At 32.6% G+C, this 22,899-nt stretch overlaps 1 protein-coding gene across 1 annotated transcript in view; it reads right to left on the reverse strand.

The window, feature by feature from the left end:
* ACBD6 (acyl-CoA binding domain containing 6) overlaps nucleotides 1–22,899 on the reverse strand; it is a 195,838-nt gene that overhangs the window by 88,685 nt on the left and 84,254 nt on the right. The window contains exon 6 of the mRNA XM_074308510.1: nucleotides 18,152–18,241. The gene's annotated coding sequence lies outside the window, so the exon portion shown is untranslated. The remainder of the gene's footprint in view (nucleotides 1–18,151; nucleotides 18,242–22,899) is intronic.

A 22,899-nucleotide genomic window follows, 5' to 3' on the forward strand; every position in this document is an offset into this window, starting at 1 on the left:
CTGTTCCATTAATTTGAGAACTTTATATTTTTGCAGATAATCTTCTATTTTTTTTTTAAATTTTAATTGCACTAGCGTGCATGTGCGTGTACGCACATACACACACGAATTTCCTTCCTAACCTTTTCTGGACCAAAGTTAAATAAAAGTTAACTTGCTCTCAGTTTCATTAGTTCTACAATGGTTTTGTTTTCTATTTTATTTATTTCTACTTTGGCTTTACTTTTTTTGTGTGCTTGATTTGGTTCTAGATTTTTTAGGGTTTTTTTTTTATTTGTATATTTATTTCACTGATAACTTTTATGTTTTGTTAACATGCTTTTGGAAATACAATTTTCCCTGAGATTACTTTAGTTGTATCCCCAAAAATGTTGGTGCTTATTATCATTCTCTTTCATAGCTATCATTTATATAATTGGTGTTTGTTTGGGATATTATTATTATTAGTTTTCTATTTTTGTTTCCTTCATGAATATTTCTTCCCTACATTTACTAGTATTTTATCATCATAGTATTTATTATAATGTAAATGAATTTTTAGTGCTCTAATTTTATTTATATCTAATTCTTTGTAGCCTAACAATTGGCCAATTTTTGTAAAGGTTCCTTGTGATACTAAAAGATTTGTTTTAATGTTCTTATCTAAAAGATATCATGTTTTTCAAATCTAACTTCTCCAAAAATTTGTTCAGCTCTATGTTTTTCTCTGTGTCTTTCTGCTAAATTTATATAAAAGGGAAAATTTAAGTCTCTCCAATGTTGTCATTTACAACATATCTTTAAAATTGATATTATCTCATTGTCTGTGACATCTAGTAGCTGGTTGCCTAATTAATAAGAATGCTGAGTTTTGAGTGAGAAATGCCTGAATTCAAATTGAAACTCTGACCCAGACAAGTAAGAACTTTTTTCAGTCTCAGTTTTGTCATCTGTAAAAAGAGAGATCATAATAGCATCTACCCCCGAGTTTTTTGGAAGATAAAATGAGATATTTTCAAAATACTTTAGAAAAATTCTAAAGAGCTACATAAATGTTTGCTTTTAGCTATTCATTTTCTCAAACAGAGGGAACTGAGTCAAAAAAAGGCCAAGCCTCAAATGATAAATGATCAAAAGAGATGCTCTGTGCCCAAGGTGCTGAAATTCATGTCTATCCTCTGATCTAACAATACCACTATTAGGCATAAATACCAAAAGATCTTAATAAAAGCAAAAGGATTTATATGTAAAAAATATTTGTAGCAGCTCTCTTCTCAGGACATAAAAATAGAAACTGATGTACATCAACTGGGGAATGGCTGAATAAACTGTGGTATGTTATTATCAGGGAATATATTGTTTTATGGGAAATGATGAGCAGGATGCAAAAAAAAAAAAAAAAATCTGGAAAGTCCTCCATGAATTAAAAAAAAAAAAGTGAAATGTACTATATACAAAGTAATAGCAATATTCTAGGATGACCAGCTCAGTTGAAAATAACTTTGATATTCTCAGCAGTATAATGATCTACCACAACTACTCTGAAGGATTTGTGATGAAAAATGGTATCCATACCCAGAAAAGCAACTGATTGTGTCTGAATAGAGACTGAAACATACTCTCTCTCTCAACTTTATTTTTCTTGAGGGTTTTTTAAAAATAAAAGAAACTTAGATTCCTCTCCCAAAAATTCTAGGAAACAAAAGTCTAAGAATTTGAGGATGCAAACAGTGAAAATCCTAAGTATGGGAAAAATTCCTGTGGCAAAGTGGGGAGTGGAGTGAGAATTACAAAATCAAAAATGTCATAAAGTGAAAATGAATTAATAAAATGTACATTTGGACTGGTCTGATTGTCATAACTGTAAGCTGGCATGAGGGTACTACTGTGCCAATCTTGATGCCAGCAACTTCTTTTCAACTCATTCCATTAAGAGATTGGTTTTTGTGGATATAGAGTTATGATGCCATACTGTAATTAAGGGAGGAAAATAAGAACTATTTTAAAGAAAATCATATTGTAGACAACTTTGTTTCTATTCTATAAAATAAGAGCTATCTGTAGGTATAGATATTGATAATAATATGACATAGATATAATTATATATATATATATATACACACACACATATATATATATACACACATATATATATATATATACTCATACACATATTCATATAAAGAAATGAAAAAAAATAGGATAGTACTAAACCCAGAATTCGTATAAAACTCCCTGTAAAGAAACAAACGTGCATGTATAGGTATACATATACACACCAGGAGAATTTTCATGAACTGACACTCAAAGTTTGAAAAATGAAGAATCTTGACCATTTATGATGTACCAAGGTATCCAACAATTTTCCACATAAAAAAAAAGAACCATTTTATTTTTAATATCATGTGTCAAGAAATGAGGAAATCTACAACCTGTTAATAAGATTTAGCTAAAGGATTTTGTGGTTAAAAAAATAATAATAATAAATACCATCAGGGAAGGGCTTTAGAAATAAAGTATTTTGACAAGTGTTACATTACAAACAACCTAACTGGACAAAAAAAGGAAAATAGTGTTAATTTTATGGATCACACTTGTCTTATTTGGATATTCAACTCACCTTAAACTGAAATTATTAAACTTTACCCAATTCTAAAATTCTTAGCATCATTTTCACTTTTGGTAAAACAAAATCTTACCTAAAACTTTTACTAGCAAGCAACAACTACTCCCTCATGCAAACATAAAAATCATGCAAGTCTTTGAAAGACAAAAATAGTGATAATCCTTTTTTCACAGCCCTATGATCATTAATATCTGCTGAGCAATAAAGTGGAATGCTTACCAAGGGTTGTTGTGAAGATAAAATGAGAGAGTAATTGTAAAGAGCTAAGCATGGTACCTAGAACATAGTAAATACTATAGAAATATTAGTCATTATTCTTGGGTTTTTTATTGTTGCTCTTTATTATTTTTGTCAGTGTCATAAGAGAGATTCAATGCAGAATTCAAGTTGAAGAATTCTTTGTATATAGGGATCCTGCAGATTATCCCATTTAGAGATGGTAACTGTACAGACTACTTCAAGTTCTGAATACTTAAATTGTTTTCTGAATGACATTCATACCACTTAAAATAGAAAAAGCCAAGTAGATGACTAATGCCCATGCTATATGATGAACCACAAAGCTCATCTGTGTGTGTTATGTTTTCATATCTCAGACAGATGGTAGAAAAACACAAGTTGAAATCAAAGTAAACAGAAGAATGGGCTAGGCTGCTTTGGGAAATTGCAAATTTCTTCATAATTTTCCTTAATCAACCAAGACACTTAGAAAATTAATAGCTTCTGCAAAATTGCAGGCTGTGAAATAAACTCTCAAAAATCAAAAGTATTTCTATACAATAACTCAAAACAAAAATGGGGGGAAAATCACATTCTAGATAACTACATAATGCATAAATTATCTGGGGATCAATTTACCCAAGTAAACAAAAGTATAGATTCAATTACAAAGTGTTCCTTAAAGAAGTAAGAATAAGTTAAGTAGCTGGAGGAATATTTAGTGCTCATTGTTAGGCCATCTCAAAAAAAAAAAAAAAAAAAAAAAAGCATGGCTTCCAAAGCTAATTTAAACTTTTAATGCTATACCAAATTACTAAAAGAATATTTCATAGAACCTAATAAAATAATATTATAATTCATTTGTCAAAACAAAAGATCCAGAATATAAAGATAAATGATGAAAAAAATTAGGGATGAAGAAGGAATAGCACTTCTAGACCTCAAACTATATTATAAAACAGCAGTCAACAAATCAATCTATTATTGGTTAAAAAATAGAAAGAACAGTGAAACAGTATAAGACAAGGGAGAATTAGAAACAAAACTCAAAAACTTACTCTTTGATAAAAGTAGAAAACATAAATGATCTAGGTAAAACTCCTTATTTTATAAAAACTTCTGGGAAAACTAGAAAATAGCCTGGAAGAAATTAGGCTTAGACCAACATCTTATACCATATTTCTCAAGACATGCCAAATGGATGCCTTACTTTAATATTAATGATCAGATTGTTTTTTAAAAAATTAGAAGAGAAGCAGATCATAGAACGCTCACATGTATGGGTAGATATCTTAAACAAACAAGAGATGGAGGCAATTACAACAGATAAAAAAGATAACTTTAATTACGTGAAACTAAAAAGACTCCTACAAAGATAAAATTAATGCACTTAGGATTAAGAAGGGGAGTATAGTAGAATGGGAGGAAAACCTCTGCATCAAATTTTTCTGATAAGAGTTTGCATCTAAAACATATAAACAATAATAAACAAATAAGTGTGTGTGTGTGTGTGTGTGTGTGTGTGTGTGTGTGTGTGTGTGTGTGTGTATGACTAATAGTCATTTCCTAACTGGTAAGTGGTCAACAGATATGAACAAACAGTTCTTAAAAGAATTGCAAAATTATTTAAGACATGAAAGAACATTCCAAATTACTAACAGTTAAAAGAAATATAAATAAAACAACCTGGAGATATCATGTCATGTTTAAAATTGGCAAAGATAACAAAAAAATGTCAAAACTCAATGTTAGAAGGGTTATTTATACCTCAAGGAAACTACTGATAAGAAAAAAAGTCTTGTTCTAGACCAAAATATTTTAGCATTCTCTGCTGATAGGGAAGAACTGAAAATGAAATAGATGCCCATTGAGTGGGAAATGGACAAATGAGTTTAAATGGAATACTACTGTGCTTTAAGAAATGATAAATTGTATCCTGAACTACCACCTTACACCTGTCAAATTGGTTAATATAAAAGAAAAGAAAATGACAAATGTTGAAGGTAATATGAGAAAACTGGGCTACTAATGCATTGTTGATAAAGTTGTGAACTTATTCAACAATTATGGAAGGCAAGTTGGAACTATACTCAAAAGTCTTTAAAACCATGACCTAGCAATGCCACTACTAGTTATATATCTCAAAGATAATTTTTTTAAAAAGACCTATTTGTAAAAATAGGTACAAACTGGAAATTAAGGGTATGCCCATCTACTGAGGAACGGTTGAACAAGTCATGGTACTCAATGGTAATGGAATACTATTATGCTACAACAAATAATGAACAGAATGGTTTCAGAAAAACTGGGAAAGACCTATATGAACTGATACAGTGAAATGAGCAAACCATTGTACACCGATCACTGAACATAGTAAAAGCAATGTTGTGCAATGGTAAATTGTAAAACGACTTGGTTCTTCTCAACAGTACAATGATCCAAGACAATTCCAAATTCTAAATCCAATTCCAATTCCAAAGGACTTATGATAAAAAATGCTACTTCCAGAGGAAGGGCTGATGCCGTTTGAAATGCACACACTTTTTCACTTTCTGTATATGTGTGTGTATGTGTGTGTGGCTTTTCCCACAACATGATTAATATGATAATATATTTCACATGCTTAAAAATGTATAGCCTAATATGTTCTGTCAATAAAAAGTTATAATTAAAAAAATGTATAGCCTATAAAGGATTGCTTACCGTCCTCCAAAGAGAGAAGGTGGGGGAAGGAGAAAAATTAAATATTATTTAAAAAGATGAAAACTGTATTTTGATATAATTGACTTCCTATAAAAAAGGGGGGGAAGACAGACTTTTATAAACAGATGCAAAGTGAAGTAAGTGAGCAGAACCAGAAGACTATATTGTATGCAGTTACAGCAATATTGTATAATAATCAATGTGAAAGATTAGTTATTCCCAGCAACAGCAAATAATCTACAACAATTCTAATGGACTTATGATAAAAAATGCTAACTATCTACAGAGAAAGAATTGATGGAATCTAAATGCAGATCAATGCATACTTTTTAAAGACTATTTTTCTTGTCCTTTTTTGGGAGGGTGGAGATGGGAGTCCTTTTTTAAATTTCAAAACATGACTAATACAGAAATGTATTTTATATGACTGCAACAAGCATAACCTATATCAAATTGCTTCCCTTTCAATAAGAGGTGGAGGGGAAGGAAGACGTGAATTTGAAACTCATTTTAAAAAACAAAACGTAAAACCTTTTTTTATGGAAATGGAAAAAAAAGTTAAATTTTTTAAAAATTACATGAGAATACAGAGAAACAATGGAAATACCTATATGAACCGATGTAGAAGGGTTATAAGGGTATAAGCAGGCAAAGAAAACAACACAAAATAATTACAACAATGGAAATGGAAAGAACTATCACAGATCAAAAATATCAAAATTAAAAGCCACAAAATTGTAAAGATAAATTATAATTCGAATGAAGAGATATGATAAGGCATTTCCAACTTATTCCTATATGGAGGTGGAAGGTCCAAAGAAATTGAACATTGTATCTGGTTTTAAATTTTTTCAGATCATTTGGTCAAATAAGATGATGGAAAGATAGGCTAGTCTAGTTTTGAGAATGAGGACAGCTATGTAAAGAAAAGATTAAAATGGGGAAGTCTTGAGACCTCATAAGGTAGGGATTCCATTTAAGAAACTGCTGTAAAAACTCAAGTGAAGGGGCAGTTAGGTGATACAATGGATAGAGCACATGCCCTGAAGTCAGGAGGCCCTGAGTTCAAATCTGGTCTCAGACACTTAACACTTCCTAGCTGTGTGACCTGGGCAAGTCACTTAACCCCAATTTGGCTCAGCTAAAACAAACAAAAAAAAAAAAAAAAAAAAAAAAACACTCAAATGAAAAGAGATGAGGATTTGAATGGCGGTGAGTACTCAGGTGAGTGAAGTGTTTGAGTATTGAGGAAAAAAATTTTGGGGAGGTTCATAGTTGTGATTTCACTGGTGAGCAGAACTCCCAATATGCAAACACTTATAGATGCAAACTACAATTTATGGTTTGAGAGCCTGAGAGTCCTGGGACAGTGAGAGCTTAAATTACTTGTCCAAGTAGTTATACTTTGAATATTTATCAGAAGTTTGATTTGAACCCATTCCTAATTGCAAAGCTAGACTTAAAAATGCCATCATGCTACTTGTTTAAAAAAACAAAAACAAAAAAAACCCCTTTCTTTAAAATCTTGATATGCAGGTCCCATTTAAATTACTATACAGCAATTTTAATCTTCCTATATATTGAAAAAAAAAACAATGTAGGTAGGATTTCTTTAAATATATTCCAACTTTTACTTAATGCTCAAGTGGCAAAATGTCCATGCTTTTGGGATGTGGGGAAAGGGAGAGGAACACAAAAATCAGTGAAATTGAAAAGCAGAAATGCATCCATAAAAATGATAAATGCAAAATAAGATGTATGCAATAATGTTCCCAAGAAATAAAAATCTAAAAAGATTCAAATTCCACTAGAAAGGTTTGTACTGCAAAATTCAGAAGCAAAAATGTACACGTAGTACAATTAAAAAAAATATGTGCAGGACAATGAAGGAAAAAAATGATAGCAAAATACCAATAAGACTTTGACAAATCTATATTTACTGCTTCATTTCTGACTAATGGTGGGAATTAGTCTTCAGATGGTTGATAAAATCAGCCTGTCCAAGCTAGTTTAGTACCATCATCTGTGGCCAAGCAGCTACTTCTAATAAAATTGATTTTCCTTTTTGGCAACCAATAGGTCAGTCAATAATAATGTTGTTTGAGAAGGACTGAGTCATGAGGGAGATGAACCTTCCCTGCTATTTATTATATTTGTATTGTCTATGTTTGAAAAGGGTTTTCAATAAAGACCAAAAAAAAAAAAAAAAAAAAAGAAGGAATTACAAGGGAAAGCTATTCTGTGAACTGATCTTCCAACGGTCTCAGAATCAAAAGTATATTACCATCTCAAACTGACAGAGAATGAAGCCCTCCATTTACTGAAATAATATGGTATGAACAAAAAAGATGGATGAATCAAGAAAACTTGGGAGAAAGGTATAAAAAGCAGAAGACAGCTAGCAGAGGAAGAGCTGGTGGCAGCAATCCTTCTGACTGATGAAAATCAAAGATTCTATACTCCAGCTATTTATTTAGAACAGACCCACCAACTGAGAATTCAAAGAAGCCAGATAATAGAAAGAGGTATGAGTTCTCAAAAGTTAAAAATAAAAGATGGTCCTAGTGTAATTTTATAAATTTTAACTTTTTTCATAACATGGAAAATTTGTCATGTGCAAATAAGAAAAATGGCATTTTTTCTATTCCCATTCAATATTCTTCAGAGGTTTATCCTATTTACATTTTCTAAAATTCTATTCATCTACTTATCTTCTTTCTTGTTTATTTTGGGGTTAGATTTATCTAAGTCCAAGAGAGGTAAAGTAAGGCCCTCCATTAGTATAGTTTTACACTCTATGTTCTTTTACAGTTTAATTAACTTTTCTTTAAAGAATCTTTAAAGAAAAAAGGTTACTATATCATTTGGAGCTTATATGTTCAGTATTAATATTATTTCATTGTCTATGGCACCTGAGACAGGAAGACACATCTTCGGTTCAAATGTAGACTTAGATACTTACTATTATAAACCACTGAACCTGTTTGCCTCATCCTTATCTATAAAATGCGGTGGGGAAGGAAATGGCAAAGTACTCCAGTATCTTCACCAAGAAAACCCTACATGGCGTCACAAAAAGAATTGGACACAATTGAAAATGACTAACCAACAATATGGCACCACTTAGTAAAATGTTTCCTTAATTATCTCTTTTTAGTTAGATCCATTTTTGCTTTCACTTTATCTAAGATGCTGATTCCTCTCCACCTGCACCCCCCTTTTTTATTTTTAGCTAAAACATAATAGATTCTGCTTCTAGACCCTTATTTCTTAATTCTGTGTGTTTTAGCGTTTCAAGTGTAAATGAATTTCTATACCCAAGTGTGTGTTTTGCATACTTTTCTTTCTTCAGATGAGAGAGAAATTCAAATACTTCTAGCTTCTCCTCTACTCCCCCTTACATAATCATAAATTCAGAATCTAATGGGGGAAGAAAAATATATAAAAACAAGCTGAAAAGCAAGAGGGCAGTGATATAGTTAAAAAAAAAAAAAAAAAAAAAAAAGAGTGGAGCCATTTGGGAAAAGAAGTGGTTGCCCTGGGGACTCTCCTTAAATGAAAAATCTGGGAGGAGGCCTCTTCTCTTCAACCTCTATAATAAGAGGGAGGGGCCCCAGAGACAGCGGATACTTAGAAAAAACAATCTTAAAGGTTTTATTTTCCACTGCTATTGAAACAACTCTTAAAAATTATTGAATGATTATAGGTACATGCTTTTTCTCATATTATAAAGAATGTTCCTCTTTTACACTACTCACTAAAAACTTCCCAGCAGCAAGTCCTAATTCAGTACTTTAAATATAGGAAGGTATTTTTAAACCAGAAAAGAGAAAGACAGCAACTACAACCATCCACTAAGAAATGGCCTATAGTTCAGAGGATTTAGATGATTCAATTATATAAATGTCCTCTATCAACATAAAGTAAAGCATGCCTATTTGACTTCATATAATCGTCTCTTCCCATATGGTGAATCAATTATCACCTCTTTATAGAAGATGAACCCAAGAGAACAATTAGAACTAATTACTAATACTCAAAAGAATTCCCTTGAAGCTAGTTTTATCCAATAAAATATCTCTTTAAAATAAAAATAAAACACATGCCACTAGAGTACTATAATTGAAAAGGGAAATCAATTCAAAACTGCACTCTGTATAAGTTTAGAGACTGGAGCCCATCCAAGAAATATTGTACTTGTGGATTTATAGTGCAAAATAATTAAGAGGACTCAGTGCCTGGTGTATGATTTCCACTGTCTTCACAAACACAGAATGAAAAAAAACTGATTAAGAATTTTTAAAAGGCATGACTACTACTTGCTGAAATTGGATAAGGACAAGAAAATCAAATACCTAGAAAATGCTTTGTCCTTTCTCATTTGCCATACTGAGAGATATATGTAATATATTAGATCCTTAATAAGTGTTTGTTGACTAGATGTTATCCTGAAGCTTTTAAAATGTCATTATAAATCATAACTTTATAAAGACTTGAAAAATATTTTATTTATTTTTAATTAAAAAATAAATTACACTCCCAAAATTTTATACTCCCTATCCTATATGTTTAACTCTTTGTAATTGTATCTTAGCTCTTCTGAAATCATTTACTAGATATCTAAAATAATAATTTTTTTTAAAGGAAGCTAGGTAAGCAGTAGTTGGAGTACTGGTTCTGGAGCCAAGAAGACTCATCTTCCTGAGTTCAATCTGGTCTCAGATACTTACTAGTTATGTGACCCTGTTTGCCTCAGTTTCCTCATCTATAAAATGAGCTGGAGGAGGTAATGGCAAAACACTCCAATATCTTTGCCAAGAAATTTCACAAAGAGTTAGCCATGACAGAAAATGACCGAATGTCAACAATTGAAATTTATGAATATATGAAGATTCTAACTAAGGGAAGAGTTGTGGCTACCAAAATAAAACAATTTCATTTATGGAAATCACTGAATATCAATACATAATTGACTTTTGATTTTTTAAAATAAAAGTCCACATGGACAAAAGTAAGGTGGCCAAAAATGTACAACTTATATGAAAGAAATGATCAGAAATAAAATTATGAAAAAGGCAAATAAGTATTCATATATTTTCCTTCACATAAATAACTTTAAAGTCATTAATTTATTTAACAATAGTAACCAGAGTATATGCTGCACTCCAGGAGGAATAAAAAGAATCATAGATTCAAGTTTGGGAGTGACTTTAGATGTCATTTGAATCAAAACTCCTAATAATATTCATGACAGATGCATATGAAACTTCCATTTCAAGACTTCCAATAATGTGAAGCTTATTACTACATCCCAAAGCACTTTGTGTTATTTTTGGCCAGTTTCCATCATTTGGAAATTTCTCTTTAGATGAAGATGAAATCTTTTTCCACAAATATTTCAACCTGCTTTTAGTTTTGTTCTAAAACAATTTTTTTTCTTATTATAGATCTGAAAGGAGTTTATAATCTGGCAAAAACTATATAATATGTATATAAATAATCACAATACAAATTAGTGTTTTATAATTATACACATCCATAATGTTTTGAATTTGGTAATGAAGAAAGATCACATATGACTGAGGAGATCCAAGGAAGGGTGTCGAGAATGAAATACTCTATGAATTACTAGTCTGGGGAAGTATAGGAACTATATCTTATCCAAAGCGTCTGTAAATTTTTTCCCCTATCTTGATAATCATATTCCAATATAATTGATTTCCTTTGCGGTGTTATTTTATTTTATGCATTTAAAAACACTGCTCTGAGAAAGAGTTCATAGTTTTAATAGGTTACCAAATGGCTCCTCAACACACCCACATCCACATAAAAGGACTAACACCACCTACACTAAAATAAATAATCTAAGCTGGAATCACACCCGTCAATTCTCAAAAATTAAGCATAAGGAAACAAGTAAGTACTTAGAGGGTATTTCTTGAAAGAAATTGGAAACTATGACCCAAAAGGTGACACATTAGTCATTTTCTCTAAACCTCTTCCTAATTTCTTCGCCGATTCCCTCAAATCAATCATACACCACATGTAAAATCATTGCAATTACATTCACAGAAGATAAAATTCCCCCAAAAGTAAAAAACTGTCATGCCTAGCCCCCAAACCTGTTGTTTCCAGTGCTCTCTCAGCAATCTCAGGCGCGCCAGAGCACTAACAGTGAAGCGCTCCCTGCAGGCCGAGTCCCCGAGCTTCAGTAACTGGCTTCGCCCTCCTCCTGCTCTACCCTAGAAGGGGCGTCTCCTATAGAGCTTCAAGAACGGAAAAGGTAGGGGAGAGAACAACCAGGAAGGGGGCTAATGTGGATGGCTACATAAAACCCAGGTGAGACAGCGCCTTTCCCTCTGAGGCAGAGACCTGGATGCACATACCTCATCTCTCCTTCAAGGGGCTATGGCGATCTCATGGCCAAGTCTCAGAAACTGCTGAGTAGAGAAAATGAAACTAGAAAGATCGAAATAGCAAAGATATCAAAAGAAAAAAGCATTAAGCCTAGTAGTACTGAAATATGACGAAGAAAAAGATTCTAAAACTAGAAGAATGACAAATAATGCAAAGTTTTCTTTTAAAAGGTTCTAATAGGAGGAAAAAGTGAATCAATAGTGCTTGGTGAAAATAAGAGAGCATGGAACAAGAATATATGCAGAAAAAAATATTAAACACATTCTTTAAGGACAATAATACCAAAAAAATTGTAATCAATAAAGGGAGAAATAAAAAAGGTATGTTAAGTCGAATCTTAATAATGACATTCTTTATAATGAAAAATCAAAGAATAAAGCATGGAAACTGGGAGAGTTGTATGGAAGAGATCAAAACTAACATACCAAAATTTCTGGGATACTACCAAAAGTAGTACCTCAGAGAAAAACATTCTTTAGAATTTTTAAATGCACTAATAAAAGAGAAAAATATAAATAGAATATGCATCTAAAAATTATAAATCTATGAAAACAAGTTTAAAATAGTACTAAATTAGGAAATATTGAAAATCAGAGCAGAAATAGGAAAAACAAAAACAAAAAAAAATACTGAAAAACATAACTAAAAGTTACTTTTTTAAAAAGACTAGTGAAATCAAGGAGAAATAACAAAGAAGTAAAAAAATTGTCAGAATCTATTACATAGTTATATCTATAGATATGTTTAATATAGTATATATGTATATACACACGTGTGTGTATACATATGTAATGTTCTGTCGTCTCCAGAAACTGCAGATTGCTCTCTAGGAGGAGATCTGCTGTCTCAACTCAATCTCTCAGCCAGACTCCTCCTCCTACAGAGAGCCGCCAACTTTGACCCAGAGGGGAGACTTCTCTCCCTTGCTCAATGTTGCCTCCTTTATCCTCCCAGAGAATGGGCGTGGAATAACTCAGGGGCTTCTGGGAAAAAATACTTCAACCAATGAACTTGCTGCTCCTAAGCATGCAAGCTCCTCCCCAGAAGTTCAAAGGGCTAAAGGCCGGAATTAGAGAATTGTTAAGTACCCACTTAGCACCTAGTAAGAACCTAATATCTCATTATCTCATAGCACTTAGTAAGAACCTAACATCTCCCCCTTTCTTTTGATTTTTGATCTCTGGAGGAAGAGGAGTCTCTACTCTAGGTCAGAGTTGGCTCTCTACAGGAAGAAGAATCCAGCCAAGAGATTGAGTTGAGACAGCAGATCTCCTCCCAGAGAGCAGCCCCAGGTCTGGCCCAGACAAGACTCTCCCCTTGCTCAATGTTGCTTCTTTTATCCTCCCAAAGAATGGGCGTGGAATAACTCAGGGGCTTCTGGGGAAAAATACTTCAACCAATGAACTTGCTCCTCCTAAATATGTAAGCTTCTCCCCCAGGAGTTCACAGGGGTAAAACTCCCCTAAAGGACGGAACTAGAGAATTGTTAAGTACCGACTTAGCAATTAGTAAGAACCTATCATCTCATTATCTCATTAGCACTTATTAAGAACCTAACATACATATATGTATATATGTATACGTGTGTATGTATAGAACAAAACTCTATTCCAAATAAGCAGGAGACTAACTACAAAAATATAAATCAGTCAAATCAAAATAAACATCTGAATCCAATTTTAGAAAAGCAAAGTGAAAAAGTTATAAAGAAATTACTAAAAACAAACAAACAAAAAAACAACTCTGGTCCAGATGACAGGAGTTATATAAAATTTTAAAAGACCAATTAATATCTACACTACATAAAATATTCCAGAAGAAGTAGGAAATAAAACACTATCAAATTTCTTGAGGCAAATGAGCAGCTCAAAATGGATTTGTAACCTTAAAATTAGTAGTCAGACTATTAAAAAAACGTGGAAGAGATAACATAAATTTAACATATATTGGATTATTTGCTATCCAGGGGAAAGAATGAAGGAAGGGTAGACCAGATATTGGATTGTTTGCTATCTAGGGGAAGGGAGGGAAAAAAATTTGGAACACAAAGTTTGCAAGAAGGAATGCTGAAAACTATTTTTACAAGTATTTTGAAAATAAAAAATTATTTTAAAAAGTAATTGAGAAATGTTTAACACAACAAAAAGTAAATGCATTAACCAGATGAAGATAAAATTAAAGCAATTATTAAGAGCTATTTGCTCAAGTATATGCAAAAATTTACAAAACATAAATTTCCCAGGTTAACAGAAGAATAAATATTAAAAGTAAATAAATCTGTTTTAGAAAAATAAAACAATTGAACAGACCATAGTTGCTCAAGAAAGAACCCCAGGATAAGATGGACTTACAAACAAATTCTCCCAAACATTTAAAGAGCAGTTAACTCAAAAATTATATTAAATGTTTGAAAAAAATAGCTACAGACTTAAGAATAATTTTTAACTATGACAAGACTTAAATGAACTACTGTTGACTGAAGTAAGCAGAACCAAGAGAACATTGTACACAGTAACAAGATTATATGATGATTAATTGTGATGAATTTGGCTTCTCAACAACATGGTAGCTCAAGTCAATTTCTTTCTTTTTTTTTTTTAATAAAGCTTTTTATTTTTCAAAACATGGATGATTCTGCAATATTAGCCCTTGCAAAACCATGTGTTCCGGGTTTTCCCCCCCTTTTCCCAATCCCCTTCCCTAGATGGCAAGTAATCCAATATATATTAAACATGGTAGAAATATATATTAAATCCAATATATGCATACATATTTATATAATTATCTTGCTGTACAAGAAAAATAAAATCAAACCAGAAAAAAATGATGAAGAAAATAGAATGCAAGCAAACAACAACAAAAAGAGTGAGAATTCTATATTGTAAACCACACTCGGTTCCCACAGTCCTCTCTATGGATGCAGATGGCTTTCTTCATCACAAGACCAATGGAAATGGTCTGAATCATATCACTGAAAAGAGCCAAGTCCATCAGAATTGAACATCATATAGTCTTCTTGTCATGTCATCTCACACTTCTGCTCATTTCACTTAGCATCAGTTCATGTAAGTCTCTCCAGGACTCTCTGAAATCATATTCCATAACATAATATTCCATAACATTCATATACCATCATTTATTCAGCCATTCTCCAATTGATGGGCATCCACTCAGTTTCCAGTTTCCAGTTTCTTGCCACTACAAAAAGGGCTGTCATAAACATTTTTCCACACGTGGGTCCCTTTCTCTCCTTTAAGATCTCTTTGGGATATAATCCCAGTAGAAACACTGCTGGATCAAAGGGTATATATGCAGTTTGATAAGTCTTTGAGCATAGTATCAAAACTGCTATCCAGAATAGTTGGATCTGTTCACAGTTTCACTAACAATGTATCAGTGTCCCAGTCTTCCCATATCCCCTCCAACATTTGTCATTATCTTTTCCTGTCATCTTAGCCAATCTGAGAGGTATGTAGTGATATCTGAGAGTTGTCATAATTTAATTCAAGGCATTTTCAATGGACTTGGGATGGAAAATGCCATCCACATTCAGGGGGAAACTATGGACAATGAATATAGATTGAAGCTTATTATTTTCATCTTGTTTTTTTTCCCATTCCCCATGGCTTTTTTTTCTTTTTACCCAATTTTTCTTATACACAAATATAGAAATATATTTTTTAAAATTGCATATATTGCTTGCTGTCTTGGGGAGGGGGGAGATAAATAAGGGAGATAGAAAAATTTGGAAAATAAAAGTCTTACCAAAAATGAATATTGAAAAATATTTTTATATTATTTGGAAAGATAAAATACTTTAAAAAAAACATGGCCCTGAGTAATTGATGCCTTCAATCCCCAGCTCCTTCTTTCTTTTGATCTTTCTTTTGTGTTTTGATTTCTTTTGTTAGAATGGAAGCTCACTGAAGGCAAGGCTGCTCATTTCCTTCCTTCCTTATTTATCTCTCTACAAAAATTATTCTATATTGCACAGTGGAAACAAAGTATTTCAGAAGGAATGTTAGATCATTTAATTATATCTCATCAGGAATGCTCAAACATCTCTAAAAATTGTGTAACAATTCAGCTACTCTTTATAGATACCCAATAATTAGGAGCTCAGTATTCCTAGAGCAGCATATTTCATCTGATCTTTCTTGCATAGCATGTTGAATATGGAAATATATTTAGAAGAACAGCACATTTAACCTATCTTGGATTGTTTGTTCTTCTGGGGAGGGATTAGAGGGAAGAGAGAGAGAAAAATATGGAACAAAAGATTTTGCAAACATAAAAGTTGAAAACCATCCTTGTATATATTTAGAAAAATAAAATACTATAATAAAAAATATTCACTATTAGTTAACTGTATGAATGTGTACATGAGTGACAAGTAACAATACATGGGTAAACTTGATTGAAAAAAATTCTTCCTAAGGGTTCAAGTAAAGATTTTCTTCTTTTTATCTTTTAAATAGCTTTGTAGTATCACTGTACACTATTCATTATTTTTACTACTGAAATGGTTACATTTTACCATCACCTTCAACAGCTAGGTAGTAGGTGGCAAAGTGGATAGGGCCCTGGACTTGAAGTCAAGAAGGTATGAGTTCAACTCTAGCCTCAAACACTCCCGTATTCTGAGCAAGTCATGAATTAACCTGTCTGCCTTTAAGATTCCTTATATATCAAATGGGGAAAATATGAGCAACAACATCCCAGCACTGTTCTGGGGATAAGATGAAATAACAATTTGCTTATTAGCACAGTAATGGGACACATATGCTTAATAAATGCTTTTTAAAAATATATACATTCATTAAGAGGTAGCTAGTGTTCCAAATCACTATTGATCAGAGAAATGCAAATTAAGACAAATCTGAGGTATCATTACACACCTGTCAGATTGGCTAAGATGACAGGAACAAATAACAATGAATGTTGGAGGGGCTGTGGGAAAACTGGGACACTGATGCATTGTTGGTGGAGTTGTGAAAGAATCCAACCATTCTGGAGAGCAATCTGGAATTATGCCCAAAAAGTTATCAAAATGTGCATACCCTTTGACCCAGCCATACTACTACTGGGCTTATACCCCAAGGAAATACTAAAGAAGGGAAAGGGACCTGTATGTGCCAAAATTTTTGTGATAGCCCTTTTCATAGTGGCTAGAAGCTGGAAGATGAATGGATGTCCATCAATTGGAGAATGGTTGGGTAAACTATGGTATATGAATGTTATGGAATATTATTGTTCTATAAGAAATGACCAACAGGAGAAATACAGAGAGGCTTGGAGAGACTTACATCAACTGATGCTGAGTGAAACGAGCAGAACCAGAAGATCATTATACACTTCAACAATGATACTGTACGAGGATGTCTGCTGATGGAAGTGGATTTCTTCAACATAGAGAAGAGCTAATCCAATTCCAATTGATTAATGATGGACAGAACCAGCTACATCCAGAAAAGGAACACTGGGAAATGAATGTAAACTGTTATTTTTACCTTCTGAATCCAATTCTTCCTGTGCAACAAAAAATTCGGTTCTACACACATATATTGTATCTAGAATATACTGTAATATATTTAACATATATAAGACTGCCTGCCATCTGGGGGAGGGGGTTGGGGAAGGAAGGGAAAAAATCTGAATAGAAGTAAGTGCAAGGGATAATGTTGTAAAACATTACCCATGCATATGTACTGTCAAAAAAATGTTATAATTATAAAATTAAATTAAAATTAAAAAAAAAAAAGAGGTAGCTAGTGGATAGAGTACCAGTTCTGGAGTTAGGAGGACTTCAAATCTGGTCTCAGACACTTGACATTTATTAACTGTGTGACCCTGGATAAGTCACTTAATCCCAATTGCCTCATGAAAGAAACCCAACAAAACAAGCCAAAAACAAATATATATACACTGGGAAAATATTTTAAAGTAAAAAGCATTTATTAAAATTCTTTCAACCTTAGCTTTCCTTCCAAGTGAAGAAAAGGAACAAACATGAAATTATAGTGAGCATGAATCAAGATAAACTGAAAATAAAATCTGGACCAGTATGACTCTACAGACATGGCAATACTAATTAATAAATTAACTTTTTCAGGGAAACTAGGTGGTACAAATGGGAAAAGGTTATCCCCAAAACAATTGAAGAAGAAAATCTATCTAAATATTCTTTCCCAATGCACCCTTCCTTACCTGACAGTTTATGTCAGCTGTATACTGCAGCAGGACTGTTACTAGGTCCTTATGTCCTCGGTCACAAGCCCAATGGAGTAGAGCCCTGCCCTAAAAAATCAGAAGAAAAAAAAAAATCTGAGCATAATTGGTAAAGTAAATTTAAAAGAACCAGCTTGTCATGGGTCCTCCAAAATATAGACTATTCGTACTATACCAAACAATAGACAAAAAAAATCAAATTTTCTTCATACTTAACAAATGTTTTACAATTTATTCAATAAAGAATCATGCATTAAGTGCTTATTATGTGCTAGACACTATGATAAAGGCAAAAAGTCAGAATAAGCCACGTAAGAGGGTAGCCAGCACCAAAGCCAACAGCAAGGAAGCCCATAGCTGGGTCATCATGTATATATAGAAGGTAGAGAAGGACTGTCCTGAGGTCAGTCTGGGCCATTGCCTTTCTTGTACCCACTTAGAATGGTTTAAAAACTGTAATGGTCCAAACTCAGAGTGTAAGAAAGGATGTAATCACTGCACCTGGACATAATAAGATACTATGAGAGCTCAATGATGTGGGGGGAAAGGAATGGCTTTGCTAGTCTTGATTCTTCCTGATTTCTCTCCAATTTCTGACCCTCTCCTCTAGGATAACCTGTTCTTTCTAGATTCTCATCCTACCTGACTGACCTCCTCCAGGTTCTTCTGCTTTTTTTTCATCAGGGCATGCCCCCAAATGTAGATATCCTCTAAGAGTTTTTCATGGACTCCCCTCTTTATTCTTCTCACATTATCTTTCTTGATAATCAGATCATCTACCATGGGTTCAACTAGCTCTCTATACAGATGTTCCTACAATTACTCTCTCTCTTGACCTGATCGTGCCCCAGATATATATCTCCAGCTGGATTCTTGTGGGCACCCCAAATTCACCTTTTCCAAGTCTGCCCAAACCCTTTCTTTTACAAGAGCTTGCTGTTACTGGAGGCCCACAACCTTGGTATCATCTCTAATCTCACTTGACTTGCCTCACATGTCTGATCTGGGGCCAGAATTGGGATTTCCACTCCTAACACAGATCTCTTACCAAGTCTCTTCTCCCCACCTCAAAGGCATCCCCTTCGGGTTGGTCTCTGTGCTTAACCTCTCTCTCCCACTCTAATACATCCCTACTCCCTGCCAAGGTTATTTTTTTTTCAAAAGTAGTCTTCAATATGTATCCCTCCCTATTTGATAAATTACAGTGATTCCCTACTTTATCCAGAATCAAATATAAAATTATATTTGGCATTTAAAGGTCTTCCCAATCTGGCCCCTTAGTATCTCTTTTCTCTTCTATGTTATCTCCTTCCTCAAATTCTACAACCCAGCTGTACCGGGGTACTTTTTATTTCTCAGACATGACACTCCATCTGCTGACAATCCCCTTGCACTGGCATCCATCTGTGGTTGTAATGTTTGCCCTTCTTACCCCTGCCTCTCAGTTTCCTTAGATTCCTCCATGACTCAGCTCAAAATCTACTTTCCACCTTGTACAGGGGGATGTTTCTGGTCACTGTTTTACCTCTTCCCGCTTCATCTAATGTGGCTAGCTAATCCTTCCCCTTTAAAATTAACTTTCATATAGACCATATGTATCTATATGTATACAGTTATTTGTATACTGTCTTTCCAATAAAATATGAAATTGCATTGCCTTGCACATGTAAGAGTATGTAGCCTAGAAAGGAATGAAAATATAGGTGAGCTAAGTACCCTTCTTAAAGTGGAAGTTAAAGAACGTTAGGTCTCTCTTTTCAAAATAAGAATTATATGTAAGAGATAAGCAAATTCACTAAGAATCCAAAAGAAGTAAAAAAGATATGAACTACCAACATGAAGCTTAATAATCCTAACTCAGCATCTCTCTCTAAAATAACAAATATTAGATGCAACTAGAACACAACAGTAAGTATAAAAGGTAAAACAAGGATGCCAATTTTTCTCACTATTTTTTGACAGAATTACAAGTCAAGAGGGGATAAAACTATCTTTTATTTGCTGCTTACAGGACATTTTACTTAGAAAATATTTCAGAATCTGCAAAGAATTCTGAGGCAATGAATAATTTCAGCAAAATTGCAGGCTACAAAATCAACACTTCAAAATCAAGATGTTTCTATAAAATGACAAAAAAACATCCAAAAGATAATAATAGAAAGGAAAATATAATTTAAAGTAATAACAAAGTATATAAAAACATCTGGGGATCAATCTATCAAAGCAAAGAAAACACCTGCATTGATTCATTTATAAAATAATCCTTAAAGAAATAACAGAATAACTTTATTTATAACATTATTTAGTACTCCTGGCTATATACCATGCCAATAAAAAAATATGTTTATTTACAATTTTAATGTTCTACCAATAAAATTATCAAAGGGATACTTCACAGAACTTGATTTTTAAAATGGTAAGAAAATTCATAAGGAAAAATAAAAGAATTAGAATATCAAGAAAAATGATGCCAAGTGATAAAGACAAAAAGTAAATTGGACTATTAGACCTCAAATTATAAAATAAAACAACAATCATCAAAACCATCTATTATTGATTTTGAAAAATAGAAAGGTAACATCAGTAGAACAGATTACATAAGGAAGAATCTGAAAACATTTTTCAATGAATCAGAAAATACAAATTTCTAAAGAATTCCATGCTTGAAAAGAAAATGCTGCGAAAACTAGAAAACTGTCTAGCAGAAATTACATTTAGATCAGTATCTTAAATTGTATTCCTTAATACATTCTAGATGAATACATGCACCTAATTTTAAATATTATACTTTTTTTTAAATGAGAGAAAAAAAAACATTTACCTTTCACAAATATGGGTAGGAGTTATATTCTTAACCAAACAAGAGATGCTGGTAATTACAAAAGATAAAATAACTTTATATAAAGTTTAAAAGCTTCTGCATAAACAAAATTAATATAGCTGGAAAAATAGTTGATTAAAAAATCAAATTTCTTTCATAAAAGTTTAAGCAATCTAGACATATAAAAAATTAATACCTATATGGTACACCAAAAACCATTTCTAAAAAACTAATTGGTCAAAGGATAGAAACAAACAATTCTCAAAAGAAGAATTGTGAAGAATTCACAAACACATGAAAGAATGCTCTAAAGCACTACTCTAAATATCTCTTATTAGAGAAATTCAAATAAAAACAAACTTGAGATTTTATCTGACGCTTTGCAAACAGGCAAAGATGACAAAAACTGGGCACATTCAATTTTGGAAGGGTTGTGTAAAGAGAAGCACACTAGTACATTGTTGATAGATCTGTGTGTATATCAGTACAATCATTCAGGAAAACCACATAGGCTTATGCAAATATAATGGCTAGAATGTTGATACACTAACCCAGAGATTACATTATTAGGTTTTTATCACAAGAAAATCATTGATAAAGAATAAAATTTATATTTATATTTATCTATAGCAGCACCTGCTGTGATACCAATTCATTTATACTGATATCAAATTGTGGCACATGAATACAATGAAATATTACTAGGCTATAATAAATTAAGAAATTTATGAAAAACAAATGCAAGGAGAGATCTATACGAACTAAAACAAGGTAGAATAAGCAGAACCAAGAAAAGGTACAATGATACAATGATTACCTAGGTATAGCTAGGTACCAAAGTGGACAGAACATTGAACTTGGAGCAGGAAAAACCTGAATTCAAACTCTGCTTCAGACAATGATTAGCCTATATGATCCTAGGGAACATATTTAACCTCTCAGCCTCAGTTTCCTCATCTATAAAATAAAAATAATGTCTCGGGGTGTTTGTGAGAATAAAATGAGACATTTACAAAAGTACTTCATAAACCTTAAAGATCCACACAAATGCTAGCTTTTATTATTAATAAAATGTGCAAAATTCTAGGAAAAGTCACCTGTGTGAAGTTAGTTGAAACTGGGTACAGGGTTGGTTGGCTCTGGGAATTGAGAAATCTTGAAATAAAATCCTGCTTTAGTTACTAGTTGTGTGATTGTGGGCAAGTCACTTAACCTCTTTCAGTCTCAAGGTTGATGTGTGAATCAAATGAGTTATTTAAAATTTTAAAGTGCTCTAAAATCCTTTAAGTACTATACAAATCTAAGCAATTATTGTTAATGTTACTAACACAATAATGTAAATGGGGGAAAAGGCATGAAAAGAAATAATAAAAAGGGAATGTATGAAAATCACAAAGAACAAGCATGACTCAAAGGAAAAGATGGGAGAAGTCACTTTCATCCCAATTCTTTGCCAAAGTAAGAATTCCACAAGTATAGTGTGTTGAACATAGTTTCAAGGCTTTTTTGATGTATCATTCAGTTATGCTAATTTTTTCCCCTCTCTTTTCCTCTTGGAAATACTATGTTATATGGGATGGCTTCCTGGAAAGGGAAAAGGAAAAAATACATAATTTAATGTTTGATTTCTTATTTTAACTTTATATACTTTGAAATGAAACACCACAAAATCCGAATGGCAAGGAAATAAGAAATTGCCAGATGTGGATAAACCTCATGTATATTTCTAGGTATTTAATAGTTCTTTACTCATAATTCAACAAGATTAAATAGGCAAGACAAACTGTATACAAAACTTCCAAAGAAACTTTGCTATTGTGATTGTGTAATAAAGAATATTTTATTTTATTTATATTTTTATGAATTCTGATATAGCTAATTACTAACTCTAAAATCTTCCAAAGGA

The sequence above is a fragment of the Sminthopsis crassicaudata genome, chromosome 4, assembly GCF_048593235.1.
Source record: "Sminthopsis crassicaudata isolate SCR6 chromosome 4, ASM4859323v1, whole genome shotgun sequence".
Lineage (NCBI taxonomy): Eukaryota > Metazoa > Chordata > Mammalia > Dasyuromorphia > Dasyuridae > Sminthopsis > Sminthopsis crassicaudata.